Here is a 22,211-nt window from a genome sequence, read left to right as displayed (position 1 = left end):
AGGAACCTATGATGGAATAAAATGTGAAAAAAAGAATACATATATATTTTTATATATGTGTAACTGAATCACTTTGCTGTACATCTGAAACTAACATAACATTGTAAATCAACTATATTTCAATTTAAAAAAAATTTAGGAAATCTAGAAAGTGTGCTGTGGTATAGAATTTGGATTTAATTTGCCTAATGACATTATTTTGAGTATCTTGTGTTTTTTTGCCGTCCATATTTTTTTTTTGGTGAAATGTCTCACGTATTTTGTCTACCTTTCTATTAGGTTTTTTTATTACTGAGTTTTGTGCATTCTTTGTATATATTCTGGAATCAATTTCTTTATCAGATAAGTAACTTTCAAAAATTTTCTCAGACTGTTGTTTACCTTTACATTTTATTTAACTGTATATTGTGAAGATAAAAATACTTGAAATTTTGATTAAAGCTCACACTACCAATTTCTTGGATATTTTTAAGTATCATATTTAAGAAATCTTTGCAAGCCCAGTTGCATAGATCTTTTATGTTTAACTCTGAAAGTTTTTATAATTCTAGGTTTTATATTTAAGTATATGATTTGTTTTGATTTAATTTCTGTATATTGTACAAAATAGGAAACAAAGTTCACATTTCCCACACAAGGACATACTTTTATAGCAATATTTGTGGAAAGCACTATCCTTTCATCACTGAATTGCCTTTTAACTTTTGTCAAAAATCAGTTGTGCATATGTGTGGGTCCACTTCTAGATTTCCTATTCTGTTTCATTGATCTACCTGTCTGTGTTGAGGCCAGTAACACATTGTCTTTTACATTACTGGGATTTTTAAAATCTTGTAGTCAGTGTTCTCCAATTTTTGTTCTTTCAGAATTGTTTTGCCTATTGTAATTTCCTAGGATTTTTCATATAAATTATAGAATTTCATTGGAGTTATTGAATATATTGGCACAAAGTTGTTCATAATACTCTTGAAATCCTCTTAATGTTCATAGAATATGACAGATATGTATTCTTTTAATTTAAATACAGTTATAGTTTTATCCCCCTTTTTTTCATGGCCAGTCTGACTAGACTCTTAACAAGATTAATATATTTTCTCCTCTAAGAGCTAGTTTGGGGGTACATGGATTTTTCTATATTTTACTTCTTATATCTGCTCTGATTATCAGTTCCTTCTGCTCATTTGGGTCTAATTTCCTCTTTTTGTAGCTGCTTAAAATAGAACATAAGGTCATTAATTTGAGTTTTCTTTTTTCTAATACAATTTTATGGTCTAAATTTCTGTCTGAAATTTGGTAAATTGTATGGTAAAGTGTATTTACTGCCCATACACTTCCTATGTTTTGTGCTTTGATTTATATTGGGGTCAAAATATTTCTAACTTCCTTTTTGATTTTTTGCATTGACACGTATTATTTAGAATTGTTATTTAATTTCCAACTACTTAAGGATTTTCCAGAAATCTTTGTTAATCATTCGTAATTCTATTGTGGTCAGAGAACATACTTTGTATAAATTGAATCCTCTTAAATTTTAGACTTCTGTTATATGGTCCTGGGTATGGTCTATCACAGTAAGTGTTCTATGTACACTTGAGATGACTGTATATTCTGATGCTGAGAAGATTACTTTAAAGTTGTCAATTGGCTTGATTTGGTTGATAGCATTATTGAAGTCTTCCATACACTTATGTATTTCTGTCTATCAACTATTGAGAGAGTAGTTTTAATCTTCAAATGTAGCCTTGGAAGTGTCTATTTCTTCTTGCAGTTCTACCAGATTTTGGTTTGTATTTTGAAGATGGTATGTATGTAAAGCTGAGGATTTTGGTCTTTACAAATTGACCTCTGTGAAAAGACCTTCATTCTTGATTACATTCTTCTCTAAACTACTTTGCTTACTACCATAGTTAGAGCAGATTTATTTTGATCAATTTAGAATGGGCTATCACTTTCATCATTTTACTTTTTACCTACTTAGATATTAATATTCAAAGTGCATTTCTTTTAAGCAGCATAAAATTGGGACTTGCCTTTATCTAAGCTGACAATCTCTGCCTTTGAATTGTGGTATTGTCACTTACATTTAATGTGATTGATATGGTTGGGATTAAGTTAACAGAGGAATTTGACTGTCCATCTTCAACTTCAGCATGGACTAAGGCATATTCATATTCCTAAACTTTGTTAAAAATTGAAGATGAGAATTTGACAGTCTGTCACAAAACTGACCATAAAAATAAACGTTTACCTACCTTTCTATATTTGCCTTTCTAAAATGCTAACTTCTAAGTGTGGCAGTATTTAGCAAAAGAGACTATAAATTCTGTCTTCTGCTATAGAGGTGAGGCTTAGTTTAAACAAGAAATATCGAAAGGAAAATTTTCAACTAAGTTCTATAGGCAGTTCTATATGGTGCACATAAAGCTAGTTCAATAAATATTAAACTGCACTGCTTGTATATTGTTGGATATCCAGTCCAATACTTCTTGGCCTACGCCCTAATTCTGGTTTTCTAGATTCCTAAAAATTACATTGAGGCTTCCTGTCCATGCTAAAGTTTTAGGCTGACAGTACAATAGAAGTGGCCAGATAAGTCACCTGTAGATACGGGAAGAGTTCGGTCCCACTGGTTACATTCTCAGTGTTGTCCAGTCACATATGCTGCATTTTATAATGTGGCCTGTACTCTGGCATTGAAGGAATATGATTTTCTCACTCCTTTACTGACTCCACCCATGAGGGACCTCTTTACACATCAAAAGAAGGTAACAAGCTTGATAAAGATGGAGGTTAAATTCTAATAAAACACCTAAAACTGGTTTATGAATCCAGTGAGAAATTCAATATTTTACCTTTATATTCTCTGTAATATATATTTTACACCTAAGAGATTAATGCATATTATACATATGGTATGTAAGAAAAATTGAGCTGTTAACAAAGTTACCAATGCACATACAATATTAAATGTAATGGTTGTGGTTTTGATATACTTAGCTATTGCTAGAGGGAATGAATATTACAACTCAAATTAAGGGTCAAATTTAACAGTTGTCTGTGTTGTGAAGATAAGCTTCTGACGGGATATCTTTTGGTTCAACTGATAGTTATAATAATTTTGGACCACTTATGTGTACTTCCATAAATAATGACTGATTTTTAAAGACAAATATTGGCTAACTTGGTTATATCTAGAGGCCTATTAACTTCTTAACAAAATTGGGTCATAGAATATTTTCAGAGAAAACTATGATACTAGCTGTGAAAACCTTGTTCTGGAGGCATATAATTATGTTTCTGACTAAAAGGTACTCCTTTTTAATAATTGTGTCAGCAGACAGAACTGAGGAGTATTTCGCTAGGAATATACAAGTGCTGATTTGCTTGTGATGTGCTAATGACAGTCTGAGGACGATCATTATAAACATGACTCCAGATAGAATTTCATCCTCAATTTTCACTAGTCTAGAGAATGACTGCTTGAGACAAGCAAGAGGGCAGTTTATAGAAACGGTGGTAATCACATCATATTCCAGTAGTTAGTCCTGAGACTCAGCTCTTCTAACAGCTTCTCATTTTTTTTAAAGTGATTATATGCTGAGAAAGAGTGACCCTGGTGGTTGCCACAAGTTCATATCACATTAAGCCTTCATCCACAACTGAATGAATCTGCTGGGGGCAGGGGGGGAGGGCAGAAGGGGGGTGGCACTTGAGGAATAAGAGCAACTAGGTAGTGCTCAGGATTGTGTATAAGTAGAAGTTCAGATGTGCTCCTGACCTGATAGACTGGAAAGCTGGAGGGTTTTTGATAGAAACAATATTATAAATGGCAGGTGGTTCCAAGCAATCTCAGAAAAGCTTACAGGTGTTCGTATTTATGCATATTAGTATTTATGCATTTTAGACAACAAACTGGATAAGAGGATAATGGTGTTGAAGTTAATGCTACTAATAGAAACAATATTATAAATGGCAGGTGGTTCCAAGCAATCTCAGAAAAGCTTACAGGTGTTCGTATTTATGCATATTAGTATTTATGCATTTTAGACAACAAACTGGATAAGAGGATAATGGTGTTGAAGTTAATGCTACTAATTTAATTTCCAAATCATTTAGAAAAGCTTTCAAATTCAGAATGCCATCAGCATAATATCTTGTTTCCTCTAGTACTTCTTGTGAAAGATTGTGTGTGTGGCCACCTTTGGAAAATAGACACATGTATATAATAAATATCATCTATATACTCTACTCACAATGTAATGTTGATGTGCCTCCACTGAGAAGTGTGGTCTGTATTCCCTCCTCTCAAACCTGGGTGGGCTTCTGTGACTAATTTGGCCAGTAGAATGTAGCAGTGATGTTGCACTTGGAGGCCTAGCCAGAAGGGGCAGTGCAGCTTCTACTGACTATCCTTTTCCTGGAACACTTGCCCCTGGAATGGACAGACCACTTGTAGGTTATTCTGGCTGATAGTCCCAGCTAGTCCCCCCACTGACCATCAGCATCTATGATCAAATGTGAGCAAATGAGCTCCAAATGTTTCCAGGCCTGGATTTGAGTCTTCCAGACACTGTGGAACAAGAATTAAAACCATCCCCATGTGTCCTCCAAATTCATGACCAATAGAAACAGATAATAATAATTTAGAGCCTCTAAGTTTGGGGTGATTTGTTACACAGCCTTAGGTAACTGATGCGTCTCTGTAGCTCTGGTATTAAGTTCTTAAGATTGTGCCTGTGCTCTTCATGCCACCCCACAGTTGTTCCCCAGCCCACAAATATTCAGCCTTAATGCCTTTTTGCTACAGTGGCAAGATTTAGGAGCTCTGATGTCAGTGTGAGCCACAGTGTCAGGAGGAAGAATGAGTTGGACAAGGACACAATGTTCCGGGAGGAATGATTATTCCTGGGGCAATTACTACAAGTAGGTTGAATCCAGTGTTGAAGGAGAAATGTTAGATCCAGCAGCACTTTGGGTCCCAATTATATGTAATTTCATAACAATTATCTTTTTTTTTTGCTTAGATTTTCCATGATTAAAATAAACTTTATTTTCTTCCAGTTTTGTTGAGAAATAGTTGACATACATCACTGTATAAGTTTAAGGCATACAGCATGATGGTTTGTTTTACATATATTATGAAATGTTGGCTGAACCTATTGTGGTAATCCATCCATTCTCTCATACAGATACAACAGAACGAACAGGAGAAAGCAGTTCTCATCACAAGAATTTTTTCCCTTTATTGTTACAATTTACCCCCCAAAACTTTCCTGCATATCATATAGCTATAATGTTAGCCATAGTCATCATGTTGTACATTACATCCCTAATACTTATTTATTATATAATTGGAAGTTTGTACCTTTTGATCACCATCTTCCAGTTTCCTGTACCCCACTCCCCAACAAATGGCAGTTGGGAAATAGGATAAAGACATCTCCATGTTTTCTGAATGTTCAAATTGGATGGTTATTGGTACCATTTATTGAGCTAAAATATGAACAGGAATGCAGAAAAGATGATGATGAGCTCAGGTGCCTCTGAGAAACAGTCAAGAACATATCAAGTAGAGAGTGAAATAATGGGTCTGGGGCTTGAAGAAGAGATTTAATGTAAATAAATAAATTGCTTAAGTCCTCTGCTTAGATGTAGAAATGCAAACTATAGATGTGAATGGGACCTTTTTAGAAGAGATGTTAGAGGAAAATTGCTCAAAAATGGTACTACTGACATTTTGGGTAGGACAGTGTCTTTTTATACGGGGCCGTCAAGTGAATTGTAGGACGTTTAGCAGCATCCCTGACCTCTACCCACGAGATGCCAGTAACACCCCTAGTTGTGACAGCAAAAATGTCTCCAGTTATTGCTCAACGTCCTTTGGGGCAAAATCACCTCCAGTTGAGACCACTAGGTTAGAATAAGAAGAGGAGAAAAAACCTTTTGATCTCATATTTACTATATTTTTCTATTGGTAAAATAAAATGGAGACCAGGCTTGAAGATTCCCCAAGCAGACAGAACAGCTAAGACAAGTAAGCAAAACTTAATCTAGCTCATTTCATAAACTTAAGCACGAATTGATGTAGGTTATTTTTTGTAAGTGTCTGTGATAATCATAAACAAAACTTAGTCATCGACCTAAAATGGTATGAGATAGTCAATGTTAACCAATCCCCTGCTGTCTGGAAAGTCCACTGTAATAAGCAGTCATTGTAAAGGTTAAACAACTTCATTAATTTCTCTTTCTAAGTCATCCTGCAGCGTCATGCCTCTAAGGAATACCACTTTCAGGTTTGAAGTCTCCCTGTTTAGTACATTTCTCACTCAAAATACATGAAGTAAAGCTCTCTGAATTTTTATTCACAGTATGATTTTTAAAGTGTTTCTGTAAAAGTTCAATTCTTCCTAACATCTTTTCAAAAATCTATTCCCCAGAGTATATCTGTCTCTCTAAATCACCTTTAATTTAGTAGAACTTTTGTGCATACTCTATTATCTTCATATTTTATGACAAAACAACTATACTATTTCATTTTTTTAACATCTTTATTGGAGTATAATTGCTTTACAATGGTGTTAGTTTCTGCTTATTCCTGAACATATAGTATAACATACTATTTCACCCTGATGTCTTAATTCTGTTCATATTCTATAAGAATAATGTATGATTGATATTCTTCAGAATAATTAGAATATTCTTGGAAAATGTCCATTTTACATAAAACAAATATTTCAAGGACATTTTCTATGTTGCTTTGGTTTAAATGCTCTGAAAGTCAATCAGAAATCTCTTTAGAAATACCTGAACAACCTCCTATAGTTAAATATCTGGCATACTTCTTAATATGTTGTTAGATTTATAAATGATATAATAATTTCAAACAGGCAATTCAAAATTGATTCATGTAACAGAGCCCTCAATTATAATGTTAACTGTCTAGAAATATACTAATCAGTTCATGATAAAATTAGTGCTGTAGAAGAGAAAGGTAAAATATTACATTGATTTATAAAACATAGTGATAAACAGTTTGGCAGTATTTGGTTTTCTGGTAAGAAGCCTAATACCTTGAGATTATTTCAAGATTTCTTCTCGGTTTAACTTTTGTGTGTGCCATATCATTAATGTAAATCTTCCTAACCACTGAATAGACTTCTTTAATATTTACACTATTCTGTCTTTATCTTGGGTCAGTATCTTGTACTTCTTCATCTTTGCATCTAATTGTTAGCATAGTCTGAGATTTGGCCCTGGATTCTCTTCTACTTCAACTATATCACAAGGAACACCTCATTCAGCTGCATATGCTTTAAACACCATAATCGTGGACCCAGGGATTCACCGAGTACTCCTGCTTCCTCTAGCTTCGTATTTATGTCTGGCCCCACCAATCACAGAGGACAAGGCAAAACCTTATGTGTTAATAAAACGGCCCTTAAATCACCGCCCTGAAAACAACCATCAGCAGTGTAGAGTGAGTCCTATACTTTAGTGCTTCTGAAAAATTCCCAAACACCCCTTTCTGTCGACGCTGACATCCTCACTGTATGTATTTGCTCTAGGAAAATCAAGACTCAATTTATAACGCTCTTTTCCCCGGTTTATTCCAGTCATCACAAGAAGCCCAGGACATCTCAATTATCATTCAGTCCCAGGATTTAAACAGCTCTGAAAACTTTTCTAACCATTTTTCCCATCTGTCCCAACTCCTGGAATATTTTCAATCTGCCGTTTTTACCTTAGTATTCTGAAAAATCTCTATATCCTCAAGCTCTTTTCTTCACCACTTGCTCTAAACCTTTGCTCTCTTCTGATTACACAATTGCTTTTTCAACCCTCTCAAATGGTGAGGTTTTCTCTCCCTCATCCCTCCTAGATTAGGCTGGGAGATGGAGTAAGTTTTCTCCTACTGTATACTGCTGCTTCCAGAACTTTCTCCAGCACTTCATCACCTCTCACCTGTCCCTTCATTTTATCCATTGGGATCACCCTACATTCCACCCTACTTGCTGCCACCTAAGGACAACGTGGATCCCTCTCATTTCTTGGGAAAAATTAGCTCCTATTTCATTGCCACTCAATCTAAAACTACTTGTGCAATATTTTGGTTATTTCTTTGTCCTCTAAGTCACTGACCTCCCAGCTCCTTGACAATCTAAACTCTGAAGTTCTCCTCCATTCTGTTTTAGCCACTTACTCTCATGGTCTTATTACTATGACATTATTACCAATAACTGAAAAATCAATACCTAGTTTCAGTATCCCACTTTTTAATTATTTTTATAGTTTATAATTGTTTGAGATTGATAATAGTTTAAGATATAGTACAGAGCTGCTATATATCCTAAACCCTGTTTCATATATGATTAACATCTCACATTTGTGTAGCATATTTATTACAATTAATAAGCTGGTATTGATAAATTCTTAAATAGTCTATACATTATTCATATTTCTTTAGTTTTCATGTAATACCTGTCTTTTTTTCTTCCTGAACCCCTCCAGGATATGACATTACATTTAGTATCATGTCTCCTTCTTAACTATCCTACTCTTTATCACTTTCTATCTTATTAATGTCATCATATTTACAGAAACAAACCACAACTTTAACAAGACCTAAATTCCAATGATCATACCAGTATTTCTCTGTTCCAACCACCTTCTCATCTTTACTTCTTAGCTGGATTAAATTTGATGGTAGGTAACTATAATTACATTCTATCTTATACCTTTGGTTTCCTTGCCCCCTTTATCCTTTGTTTACCAAACCATCACCCCAGTCATGTTTTCCTCCCTTACCACCCTACTGAAACTGATTTTTGCCAAAATTTACCAGTATGGCAGTCCCTGAAAAATGACTTCTGTGTTACTAAATCCAATGGTGAGTTTCTCATCACTCATCTTATCCGGCATACAAGACGTTTGATTCAGTTGATTACCTTCTTTACTTTACAGCATTCTCTCCAATTATTGTCTGTTGCATGTTAGTATCTTTATTTTCCTCCTATATCACTATGCTTGATTTCAAACTACTTTGCATTTTTCTTTTCATATCTTATTTGGCCTTGGAATGCCTCAGCATTCAGTCCTTTTCAACCATGTCAATTCTTTATCCACTGATCATATGCTGTCTTATGGTTTCAAATAGTATCTGAAGACAAATAACTCCCAAACATACACTTACATCTTGTTATCTCCCCTGGATTCCAAACTTATATGCCAAATAGCCCCCTTAATATCTTGCATGGGTATCTAACCAGCAACTCAAACTGGCTGTGTACAAAAGCAAATTTCTGAAACCACCCTGTCCCACAAAAGTAAATACGTACATATACACACATACAAAGTAAAACTCCTGCAGTCTTCCCTTTCAAGACTTAGTTTCCATTTGGTTTTGATCCTATCACTTATGTCGGGGCCTGGGTACTTGATGTTTCTTATGTCTGGCATCCTGTTCTCAGATATTTTCATGACATGGCCCCACGACTCTAACGTGGTTTAAAATGGTTATATTTTAGCTGCATTACAATCAATCTCAGTATCTTTATGAAATTCTCAGTGATCTTTCCCAAGTCCAGAAGTGAATCCTCTTGACCCAGAAACATAGGAAATCAAACACTACTAAGTTCTCTCCCCAAAACCAACATATCATAGTGAAACAGAGATGGGATAACTGCATAAATACTCCCATTCAGCAATGCAAAGAAGGGCAGGCACTTAGAAGCCACTAGTTCACCGTGATTCTGAAATCCCACTGGACCAGTTTTGTGATGTCCTCTTGTACCGGGCCCGAAGTCTCTGAGGTCTCTCTATCCTTGATTACATCTGTGTTTTGCTCCCTGAATGTAGTTTCCCACAGTCTGTTCATTCATTTGGCACTTTTTCCGTTTGGCTGCCCTCCATTTTTTCATCCTCCTCCTTGGCCGTCTCTGAAGAGAGTAGTGGAAGCCTTTCAGTGTCTTGGATAGTGTCAGTGTCCTTTAATACAGGCCAATATAACTTAAAAACCTGGAGGTGTCCTATTCATTGGATTCTATTTCATTTTATGTGCCCAAAGTTATACCCACGATTTATTGTTCTCTCTCTAGATTCAAGTAAAAATTTGATGGTATAAAGGGCTTCATGGGACAATGTCTGTAGTCTTCTAGGACCCAGTAGGTCAAATTGAAAGGGTATCTTATCAGTCTTAATGACAATGACCTTGATATGATTTCTGTCTTAAGACTATGATGTAAGGGCAGACATCTGAATTGGGTCTTCTCCCTGAGTTCATGATTTAATGGGTATAGTTTCTGTTGATGAGAGTTCATTTTCTAACTCAAAGTCCTAGAATTTCTGGGATCTCCTTATTCATCTACAGTATTCTTCGAGTACCAGTTCTTCTCTGAGTCCATTTTTTTTTCTGTTGCCTTTGTAAGTACAGCTATCAAGCAGACAGCAACTGCTTTTAACATTTTGCCTCAAACCTGCCTTGTGCCATAGTGCATGTTATCACTGCTAGGCTACCACAGTTGTGAATTACACCACCACCCTGTGTGCTGCTACTTTATATCCTCTTATAAGGATTACCTCACTTCTCAGTGCCCCGTCCCAAAGCCAATGGCACATATTTTGTGGTAGAACAGCCCACACCCTAGTTCCAGTACCAGTGTCTCTCTTAATCTTATTTTTTTGGATAAAAACATCAAATCACTATATTGCACATCTGAAACTAATAGAATATTGTAAGTCAACTATACTTTCATTGAAAATGACCTTAGTTTCCTCAGATTTATAAAGCAAACATTTGTGTTGATGAGTATGTGATCTGGGAGTTTAGAGCTTGCATAATATTGATGATATTCGGCTAAGCGTAGATCCAGGTTGCGGGTTGGGTCAGGTCCATTCCACTTCTATTTGTTGTTATAACACAAGCAGCTACCTAAGGCATGTTCTTCTCAGGACAGATATCAGGAAGACAAACTAAACCATGTAACCACATTTACATCTTAGTGGAATTGCATAAGACTATATGATACAGTAACCAAATCACATGGCAGTGCCAGCAGCAAAGTGGCAGGAAAATTTACTTTCTCCACAGTAGAAAGCACTCGGACATTGCAAGGCAGAAGCATGAACGTATAATTCTATTACAGAGGAGTAAAGTATTGAGTCTACCAAAACATCATTTCAGTGAAATCACCCTGATTATCATATTTAAATATAATCCTCTCACAATTTTTCCTGGCTGCTGAAAGAATATATCTACATATCTCTTTACTTAGATATCTAATACACCTCTCAACACAGTATAATAGTTGACCATTTAATAGAATGGCATAGTCGACCATTTCTCCCACACACTGTACCCCATGCTTACCCATATCTATATTTGGAGTCAGCAGTTTGATTAAAACAACAACAAAGGAAAAACCTAACTGTATATGAGTGTATTTCACTCTTTACTTTTTCTCTGACATGTAATCCATCAAGTCCTGTCTACTATACATCTAAAATCTATTCCATATTGTCTCCTTTTTCATCTTTCTAAATATCAACTTGAAAGTCACCATGATTTCATGTCTGGACTGCAAGAGTGTGTTTCAGGAACTTAGGGTAGCCTTGTTTTCTGGATCCAACTTAATTTTCACAAGTCAGATCTCAGTTTAACTGTTGCTCCTTTGAAGCTAATATGTATTTTCTTGGTTTCTCTTTGAGCTCATATCTTGTCTTTGGTTTTCAACAGTCTCACTATGATTTTTTTTTCTTTGCATTCTGCCTGGGATGCTCGTAGATCTTTGAATTTGGGGATTTGTTTCTTTTATCAGTTTCAGAAGTGTTTTGGTCATTATCTCCTACCATAGCGGTTCTTTTCTCCTTCCCTTAGGGCCTCTATTTATTTACATGCATGAAAGATTGTTTCATTGTGGCCCACGTGGTTCTAATTTTTTTCTCAATCTCTATTTTTAAAATTTTAGGCTGCTTATGTTTAGATATTCCCAGATGACTTTCTTTCCAGTTCAGTATTCCTGTCTTCTGCATTTTTTATGTGTTATTAAACTCAATGAAAGTGTGCATAATTTCAGATGATATGTTTTTCCATTCTAGAATTTTCATGTTGGTCTCTATTGTAGATTACCATTCTCTGGTCAATGTTTGGTGCGTATGATAAAATGGACATATTTTAAGTAGTGATAGAGTAAATTTGAACCAAAGTTATTATTGAGTATAATAATTACACATACTCTGAATGTAAATAAAGCTTAAATAAAATCATACCCAATCAAATCGTAAGTTTAATACGTAACACATATATTGGGATTCAAGAACAAAACTTATGTCTGAATTTATAGGACAGAGTATATTCATATACATGAAAAATTGGGAAGAGCATTTAAAAAGCATAAGAAGATACAAAAGTCTTTGGTGATACAATGAAAACTAGGGGGATTTCAAGATGAAATGTATAAGTTACAGGGATGATAAGATTCCTGGAAGAGGCCTGAGAGATTTCATAAAATTAGAATATACAAAGAAAACCGTCATTGCAGATGTGGTAACATGTTGACTCTTAATAAACTAAGTGAAATTAAAGAGATATAAAGATCCAAAGGGAAAAAAAAAGCTTATGAATTTAATTCATATAATATTTAAAGACTAAAACTATTTGTAAAATTTTATATCATCTTTACTGATGATGCTGAAATAACCATTTCATGCTTCACAGTATTTAAAAATGTACATTAGATATTTTTAGTGTCTTGTTTTTACAGATGCTAACTGCAAAACTCTCTACTTTCACAAATCTCGTATACATAGTGGGCAATGTAAACACATGAGACTTTAAATTGAAATGGATAACCTATCCCATTCACATTTTAGTCACAGGAAAATGCTTAAGTGCTTGAAGATCCAAATTTGCTTTGGGAAAGAGTAATAAATATGGGAATAGTAATGCTTCCAAATGGAAATGGACAAGATGGGAATTTAGTAAAACTTCTAAATCAGAGCACCCTTCCCATAAAACACCCTGAAAAATTGTTGACTTATGAATTTGTTATAGCAATATGTCAAATTATTAAACTAATTATAAATATAAATATCTTTGCATTTTTATAAAATGAAACTAGCTGTGGTCTATAGCTCTCTCACTTACTTGCAAAGTGACCTTTCAAAATTAACCAAATCTGGCTGAACCCTGGTTTTTCAGCTATAAAATAATTCTATAATAAAATTTACACATATGATGTTATTTGGCATGAATCATTTGTGAAGTGCACATTGGTATGAAATAAACTTTGCAAAGTATATGTCAATATATCTTAGTTAGCATTTGTCTTAGTAAAGAAGAACATTAATTTTCCAAATTATCCACACTGATACAATTCATGGCTGCTTTCTTGGTTTCTTCAAACATCTTGATACTGAGTGGGAGAGTAACTAAGGGAGAGTGAAGGAAAACACATAGTCTAGTAGTGGGTCAAAAAGGATCTTGCTGTGATTTATGTCATAGAGTGTTCTGCCTACATTTTCCTCTAAGAGTTTGATAGTGTCTAGCCTTACATTTAGGTCTTAAATCCATTTTGAGTTTATTTTTGTGTATGGTGTCAGGGAGTGTTCTAATCTCATACTTTTACATGTAGCTGTCCAGTTTTCCCAGCACCACTTATTGAAGAGGCGGTCTTTTCTCCACTGTATATTCTTGCCTCCTTTATCAAAGATAAGGTGACCATATGTGTGTGGGTTTATCTCTGGGCTTTCTATCCTGTTTCATTTATCTATATTTCTGTTTTTGTGCCAGTACCATACTGTCTTGATTACTGTAGCTTTGTAGTATAGTATACTAGTATACTGTATACTGTAGTATACTGTAGCTTTGAAGTCAGGGAGCCTGATTCCTCTAGCTCCATTTTTCGCTCTCAAGATTGCTTTGGCTATTTGGGGTCTTTTGTGTTTCCATAAAAATTGTGGATGTTTTTATTCTAGTTCTGTGAAAAATACCAGTGGTAGTTTGATAGGGATTGCATTGAATCTATAGATTGCTTTGGGTAATAGAGTCATTTTCACAATGTTGATTCTTCCAATCCAAGAACATGGTATATCTCTCCATCTCTTTGTATCATCTTTAATTTCTTTCATCAGTGTCTTATAATTTTCTGCATACAGGTCTTTTGTCTCCTTAGGTAGGTTAATTCCTAGATATTTTATTCTTTTCGTTGCAGTGGTAAATGGGAGTGTTTTCTTAATTTCACTTTCAGATTTTTCCTCACTAGTGTATAAGAATGCCAGAGATTTCTGTGCATTAATTTTGTATCCTGCTACTTTACCAAATTCATTGATTAGCTCTAGTAGTTTTCTGGTAGCATCTTTAGGATTCTCTATGTATAGTATCATGTCATCTGCAAACAGTGACCGCTTTACTTCTTGTTTTCCAATTTGGATTCCTAGTATTTCTTCTCTGATTGCTGTGGCTAAAACTTCCAAAACTATATTGAATAAGAGTGGTGAGAGTGGGCAACCTTGTCATGTTCCTGATCTTAGTGGGAATGGTTTCAGTTTTTCACCATTGAGGATGATGTTGGCTGTGGATTTGTCATATATGGCCTTTATTATGTTGAGGAAAGTTCCCTCTATGCCTACTTTCTGCAGGGTTTTTTATCATAAAAGGGTGTTGAATTTTGTTAAGCTTTCTCTGCATCTATTCAGATGATCATACGGTTTTTCTCCAATTTTTTAATATGGTGTATCACGTTGATTGATTTGCATATATTGAAGAATCCTTGCATTCCTGGAATAAACCCCACTTGATCATGGTGTATGATCCTTTTAATGTGCTGTTGGATTCTGTTTGCTAGTATTTTGTTGAGGATTTTTGCATCTATGTTCATCAGTGATATTGGCCTGTAGTTTTCTTTCTTTGTGACATCTTTGTCTGGTTTTGGTATCAGGGTGTTGGTGGCCTCGTAGAATGAGTTTGGGAGTGTTCTTCCCTTGGAAGAGTTTGAGAAGGATAGGTGTTAGCTCTTCTCTAAATGTTTGATAGAATTCGCCTGTGAATCCATCTGGTCCTGGGCTTTTGTTTGTTGGAAGATTTTTAATCACAGTTTCAATTTCAGTGCTTGTGATTGGTCTGTTCATATTTTCTATTTCTTCCTGGTTTTGTCTCAGCATGTTGTGCATTTCTAAGAATTTGTCCATTTCTTCCAGGTTGTCCATTTTATTGGCATAGAGTTGCTTGTAGTAATCTCTCACGATCCTTTGTATTTCTGCAGTGTCAGTTTTTACTTATTTTTCATTTCTAATTCTATTGATTTGAGTCTTCTCCCTTTTTTTCTTGATGAGTCTGGCTAATGGTTTATCAATTTTGTTTATCTTCTCAAAGAACCAGCTTTTGGTTTTATTGATCTTTGCTATCATTTCCTTCATTTCTTTTTCATTTATTTCTGATCTGATCTTTATGGTTTCTTTCCTTCTGCTAACTTTGGGGTTTTTGTGTTCTTTCTCTAATGGCTTTAGTTGCAAGGTTAGGTTGTTTATTTGAGATGTTTCCTGTTTCTTGTTAGGATTGTATTGCTATAAACTTCCCTCTTAGAACTGCTTTTGATGCATCCCATAGGTTTTGGGTCGTCATTTCTCCATTGTCATTTGTTTATAGGTATTTTTTTATTTCCTCTTTGATTTCTTCAGTGATCACTTCCTTATTAAGGTATTGTTTAGCCTCCATGTGTTTGTATTTTTTACAGATATTTTCCTGAAATTGATATCTAGTCTCATAGCATTGTGGTCGGAAAAGATACTTGATACGATTTCAGTTTTCTTAAATTTAGCAAGGCTAGATTTGTGACCCAAGATATGATGTGTACTGGAGAATGTTCCATGAGCACTTGAGAAAAGTGTGTATTCTGTTGTTTTTGGATGGAATGTCCTATAAATATCAATTAAGTTCATCTTGTTTAATGTATCATTTAAAGCTTGTTTCCTTATTTATTTTCATTTTGGATGATCTGTCCATTGGTGAAAGTGGGGTGTTAAAGTCCCCTACTATGATTGTGTTACTGTCAATTTCCCCTTTTATGGCTGTTAGTATTTGCCTTATGAATTGAGGTGCTCCTATTTTGGGTGCATTAATATTTACAATTGTTAGATCTTCTTCTTGGATCGATCCCTTGATCATTATGTAGTGTCCTTCTTTGTCTCTTGTAATAGTCTTTATTTTAAAGTCTATTTTGTCTGATATGAGAATTGCTACTCCAGCTTTCTTCTGATTTCCATTTGCATGGAATATCTTTTTCCATCCCCTCACTTTCAGTCTGTATGTGTCCCTAGGTCTGAAGTGGGTCTCTTGTGGACAGCATATATACGGGACTTGTTTTTGTATCCATTCAGCCCATCTGTGTCTTTTGGTGGGAGCATTTAATCCATTTACATTTAAGGTAATTATGGATATGTATGTTCCTATTCCCATTTTCTTAATTGTTTTGGGTTTGTATTGTAGGTCTTTTCCTTCTCTTGTGTTTCTTGCCTAGAGAAGTTCCTTTAGCATTTGTTGTAAAGCTGGTTTGGTGATGCTGAACTCTCTCAGCTTTTGCTTGTCTGTAAAGGTTTTAATTTCTCCATCAAATCTGAATAAGATCCTTGCTGGGTAGAGTAATCTTGGTTGTAGGTGTTTCTCCTTTACCACTTTAAGTATGTCCTGCCACTCCTTTCTGGCTTGCAGAGCTTCTGCTGAAAGATCAGCTGTTAACCTTATGGGGATTCCCTTGTGTGTTATTTGTTGTTTTTCCCTTGCTGCTTTTAATATGTTTTCTTTGTATTTAGCTTTTGATAGTTTGATTAATATGTGTCTTGGCATGTTTCTCCTTGGATTTATCCTGTATCGGACTCTCTGTGCTTCCTGGACTTGATTGACTATTTCCTTTCCCATATTAGGGAAGTTTTCAACTATAATCTCTTCAAATATTTTCTCAGTCCCTTGCTTTTTCTCTTCTTCTTCTGGGGCCCCTATAATTCTAATGTTAGTGCGTTTAATGTCCCAGAGGTATCTGAGACTGTCCTCAGTTCTTTTCATTCTTTTTTCTTTATTCTGCTCTGCAGTAGTTATTTCCACTATTTTATCTTCCACCTCACTTATCCGTTCTTCTGCCTCAATTATTCTGCTATTGATCCCATCTAGAGTATTTTTAATTTCATTTTTTGTGTTGTTCATCATTGCCCGTTTCCTCTTTAGGTCTTCTAGGTCCTTGTTAAATGTTTCTTTCATTTTGTCTATTCTATTTCCAAGATTTTGGATCATCTTTACTATCATTATTCTGAATTCTTTTTCAGGTAGACTGCCTATTTCTTCTTCATTTGTTAGGTCTGGTGGGTTTTTATCTTGCCCCTTCATCTGCTGTGTGTTTCTCTGTCTTCTCATTTTGCTTAACTTTGTGTGTTTGTGGTCTCATTTCTTCAGGCTGCAGGTTCGTAGTTCCCATTGTTTTTGGTGTCTGTCCCCAGTGGCTAAGGTTGGTTCATTGGGTTGTGTAGGCTTCCTGGTGGAGGAGACTAGTGCCTGTGTTCTGGTGGTTGAGGCTGGATCTTGTCTTTCTGGTGGACAAGTCCACGTCTGGTGGTGTGTTTTGGGGTGTCTGTGGCCTTATTATAATCTTAGGCAGCCTCTCTGCTAATGGATGGTGCTGTGTTCCTGTCTTGCTAGTTTTTTGTTATGGGGTGTCCAGCACTGTAGCTTGCTGGTCGTTGAATGAAGCTGGGTGTTGGTGTTGAGATGGAGATCTCTGGGAGATTTTCGCCATTTGATACTATATGGAGCTGGGAGGTCTCTTGTGGACCAGTGTCCTGAAGTTGGCTCTCCCAACACAGAGGCACTGCTGGCTGGAGCACCAAGAATCTTTCATCCACACAGCTCACAGGGAGAAAAAGTATAAAGGGAGGAAGGAAGGAAAATAAATATAAAATAACGTTAGTAAAATAAAAAATAATTATTAAGAAAAAATATTTTAAGTAAAAAAAAAAATGATGGACAGAACCCTAGGACAAATGGTGAAAGTCAAGCTATTCAGACAAAATCTCACACAGAAGCATACATATACACACTCACAAAAAGAGGAGAAGGGAAAAAAATAATATACCTTGCTCTCAAAGTCCACTTCCTCAATTTGGGATGATTCGTTGTCTACTCAGGTATTCCACAGATGCAGGGTACATCAAGTTGATTGTGGAGCTTTAATCCGCTGCTTCTGAGGCTGCTTAGAGAGGTTTTCCTTTCTCTTCTTTGTTTGCACAGCTCCGGGGGCTCAGCTTTGGATTTGGCCCCGCCTCTGCATGTAGGTTGCCTGCGGGCGTCTGTTCCTGCCGAGACAGGACGGGGTTAAAGGAGCAGCCGCTTCGGGGGCTCTGGCTCACTCAGGCCGGGGGAGGGAGGGGCACGGATGCGGGGCAGGCCGGCGGCGGCAGAGGCCGGCGTGACGTTGCACCAGCATGAGGTGGGCCGTGCGTTCTCCCGGGGAAGGTGTCCTTGGATCCCGGGACCCCGGCAGTGGCGGGCTGCACAGGCTCCCCGGAAGGGAAGGTGGGGATAGTAACCTGTGCTCGCACACAGGCTTCTTGGTGGCGGCAGCAGCAGCCCCAGCGTCCCACGCCCGTCTCTGGGGTCCGCGCTTTTAGCCGCGGCTCGCGCCCATCTCTGCAGCTCCTTTAAGCGGCGCTCTTAATCCCCTCTCCTCGCGCACCAGGAAACCCAGAGGGAAGAAAAAGTCTCTTGCCTCTTCGGCAGGTCCAGACTTTTCCCGGACTCCCTCCCGGCTAGCTGTGGTGCACTAACCCCTTCAGGCTGTGTTCACTTAGCCAACCCCAGCCCTCTCCCTGCGCTCTGACCGAAGCCGAGCCTCAGCTCCCAGCCCCGCCCACCCCGGCAGGTGAGCAGACAAGCCTCTCGGGCTGGTGAGTGCGGGTCGGCACCGATCCTCTGTGTGGGGATCTCTCTGCTTTGCCCTCCGCCACCCGCAGTCTCCGCCCGCGAAGGGGCTCCTAGTGTGTGGACACCTTTCCTCCTTCACGGCTCCCTCCCACTGGTGCAGGTCCCGGCCCTATCCTTTTGTCTCTGTTTTTTCTTTTTTCTTTTGCCCTCCCCAGGTACGTGGGGAGTTTCTTGCCTTTTGGGAGGTCTGAGGTCTTCTGCCAGCGTTCAGTAGGTGTTCTGTAGGAGTTGTTCCACATGTAGATGTATTTCTGATGTATTTGTGGGGAGGAAGGTGATCTCCGCATCTTACTCCTCCGCCATCTTCTTCTGTCTCCTTTGTGTTTTTCTTAATTGCATAAAAGTGGATATAAAACAATGTTACATGCTAATGGACACATTTAGAAAAAGTGATACAACCGTTTAAAAAGAAATGTTTATAATCCCTGAGAAATTACATCTTCAAATATGGAAAGTTAATATAAAACATTTACATAAACAAACTGTATAGTGATTTCTATTTTTTCTAATTTATGTAGACACAAGAACAAGACAATTTGAAGTGATAAGAGACGTTTAATTCCACATACTGAGCCAGTTTTCCCCACACTATTCCACAATCCCCTTGTTTTTCTTCTTTGCTTATCTAACAACTTTATAACTTAATAAATGCTATAAATTATAAAATTTATAATTGAATATAAAAATACATATATCCATTTCTAACTGCTGTTTTATTTTTTCTTGCTTTAACAGTATTTTGAAACCATTATGGCCCTGTACATTGCACTTACATATGATAGGATGAAACTTCTCACTTTTGTTTTCTTTTATGAAGTTGACTTAGTTAATTGCAATATTTTTCTATAAAAAAAACTTAGAATAAATTGTCCAAATCACTCAGGATATCAAGCTCAGTATTTAACTGGGATTTAAATAAATACTTATAAGCATAGCAAATCTGTTTATTCAAAACTTATTTAATATCTTAAGTCATTTTGAAATTGTTCTCTCTATCAAATTAACATGTTTTGTATGGTTGGTTCCTAGACTCTTTAGAGTGTTTGATAAGAATACGAATGAGTTTTTAAAACATTTTCTAGTATAGCTTCCTAATCAGGTTCTGTGGTATACAGGAATAATACGATCAATCAGTAGAGAATCCTGCAGTCTTACTGTAATGCCTAATCTGCTTGGCCAGAATCGGCAGTTTTTGTTTTAAATTGAAAATCAAATTCACAAAACACAAATGGCCAGTAGCAAGCTTACTCTAAAGAAGGAAATGAGGTAGGCAGCATAGCATATATAGTCAAGTTCTGCAGGGCTGTTGACTCTCAGACACATTAATCAGCATCCCCACCCTGCATGCAAGAAATAGGGCTCTGTGGGTTCAAGCAACCTTAATTAAAGCAAACCTTTCCACCTGGGAAAGCTTCAGCTCCATCTCATTAATTTCAGGTTATGTGTAAGTTAAAGATTACTCAGTCAATGAATCTCAACAGTGAGTTACAGCTGTTCAGTTTGTTAACAGTAAATTTGGCCGGAGTCTCATGTAAGTGGATCCAGTAGACTCACTGAGTTAGTATGGTGAGGAATATCTGACTAGGGGCCAAGTTTTCAGGCATCCTTAAGGCTAGTGCATGCTACAGACCAGCTGATCATGCATACTACCAATTTCCAGCTCTATTTGGTGTGTATTTTGTCCAATATGTTTGATGAAATCATTAAAATTCATGACACTTGGTCATGGCATACTACCATTTTCATATCACTGGAGTTGATTTCCTAATAGTTAAGAGTATCTATGACTATGTTCATGTTGAATGTTAATTTTATATACATTTTTTGTGTAATCTCTTCGGTTTTGATATCGGGGTAAGTCTCTCCTCATAAAGTAGAAAGTACTTCTTCCTCTTTTTTTTTGAAGTTTAAAAATAATATTCTCAAAGAACACTGAAAGTTAGGAAAAGTACTCCTACGATATTACAGAACTGAATAGTGTATATGATCTCACCTCATTAACATATATATCATTATATGTTATCAGTGATATCTTTCTGACATCTCCACATGAGTGCTCAACAGGTATGTCAAACTTGACCTGTCTATATCCAAATTTTTTTTTCTAACTAGGTTTTTTTTTTAATTAGTTTCTGCTTTATAACAAAGTGAATCAGTCATACATATACACCTGTTCCCACATCCCTTCCCTCTTGCGTCTCCCTCCCTCCCACCCTCCCTATCCCACCCCTCCGCCTGGTCACAAAGCACCGAGCTGATCTCCCTGTGCTATGCGGCTGCTTCCCACTATCTATCTACCTTACGTTTGGTACTGTATATATGTCCATGTCTCTCTTTCACTTTTTCACAGCTTACCCTTCCCCCTCCCCATATCCTCAAGTCCATTCTCAAGTAGGTCTGTGTCTTTATTCCTGTTTTACCCCTAGGTTCTTCATGACATTTTTTTTCTTAAATTCCATATATATGTGTTAGCATAAGGTATTTGTCTTTCTCTTTCTGACTTACTTCACTCTGTAGGACAGACTCTAGGTCTATCCACCTCATTACAAATAGCTCAGTTTCGTTTCTTTTTATGGCTGAGTAATATTCCATTGTATATATGTGCCACATCTTCTTTATCCATTCATCTGTCGATGGACAGTTAGGTTGCTTCCATGTCCCAGCTACTGTAAATAGTGCTGCAATGAACACTGTGGTACATGTCTCTTTTTGAATTATGGCTTTCTCAGGGTATATGCCCAGTAGTGGGATTGCTGGGTCATATGGTAGTTCTATTTTTAGTTTTTTAAGGAACCTCCATACTGTTCTCCATAGTGGTTGTATCAACTTACATTCCCACCATTAGTTTTTGTAGTGACTTTCAGAAGTAGAATTTATAGATCTGGAAATAAAATGACATTTTTCTTACCAACAACAATTCAAAATGGCAACATTGATTCCTACAATAGACTACTCAAAACATGTTTGAAGAATAGCTGTAAATAGTTACACTAATGCTATTTCGTGGACTGAGCAAAACATAGGTTCAGAAAACAAAATTGTTGCAAAGGTGTCTAACATTTTGTTGAAAAAACTAATTAATAGAAGATGTTACAGCTAAATTAATGAACTAGTAAATATATACTGATCTTCCTCCACTTACAATAGGGTTACATCCAATAAGTCCATTGTGAACTGAAAAGTTGTAAATTGAAAATGCATTTAATATACCTAACCTACTGATCATCATAGCTTAGCCTAGTTGACCTTA

General features: G+C 36.5%; 1 long non-coding RNA gene across 1 annotated transcript in view; it reads right to left on the bottom strand.

Annotated features, from left to right (window-relative positions):
- Window positions 1-19,049: 19,049 nt before the first annotated feature.
- LOC309795800 overlaps window positions 19,050-22,211 on the bottom strand; it is a 518,318-nt gene continuing 515,156 nt past the window's right edge. The window contains exon 4 of the long non-coding RNA XR_014292364.1: window positions 19,050-19,289. This is a non-coding gene — a long non-coding RNA (uncharacterized lncRNA). The remainder of the gene's footprint in view (window positions 19,290-22,211) is intronic.

This window comes from Mesoplodon mirus, assembly GCF_964341445.2.
Source record: "Mesoplodon mirus genome assembly, chromosome: 20".
Taxonomy (NCBI): Eukaryota; Metazoa; Chordata; class Mammalia; order Artiodactyla; family Ziphiidae; genus Mesoplodon; species Mesoplodon mirus.
The sequence above is the reverse complement of the archived record's forward strand: the minus strand, read 5'-3'. Positions and strand labels throughout refer to the sequence as shown.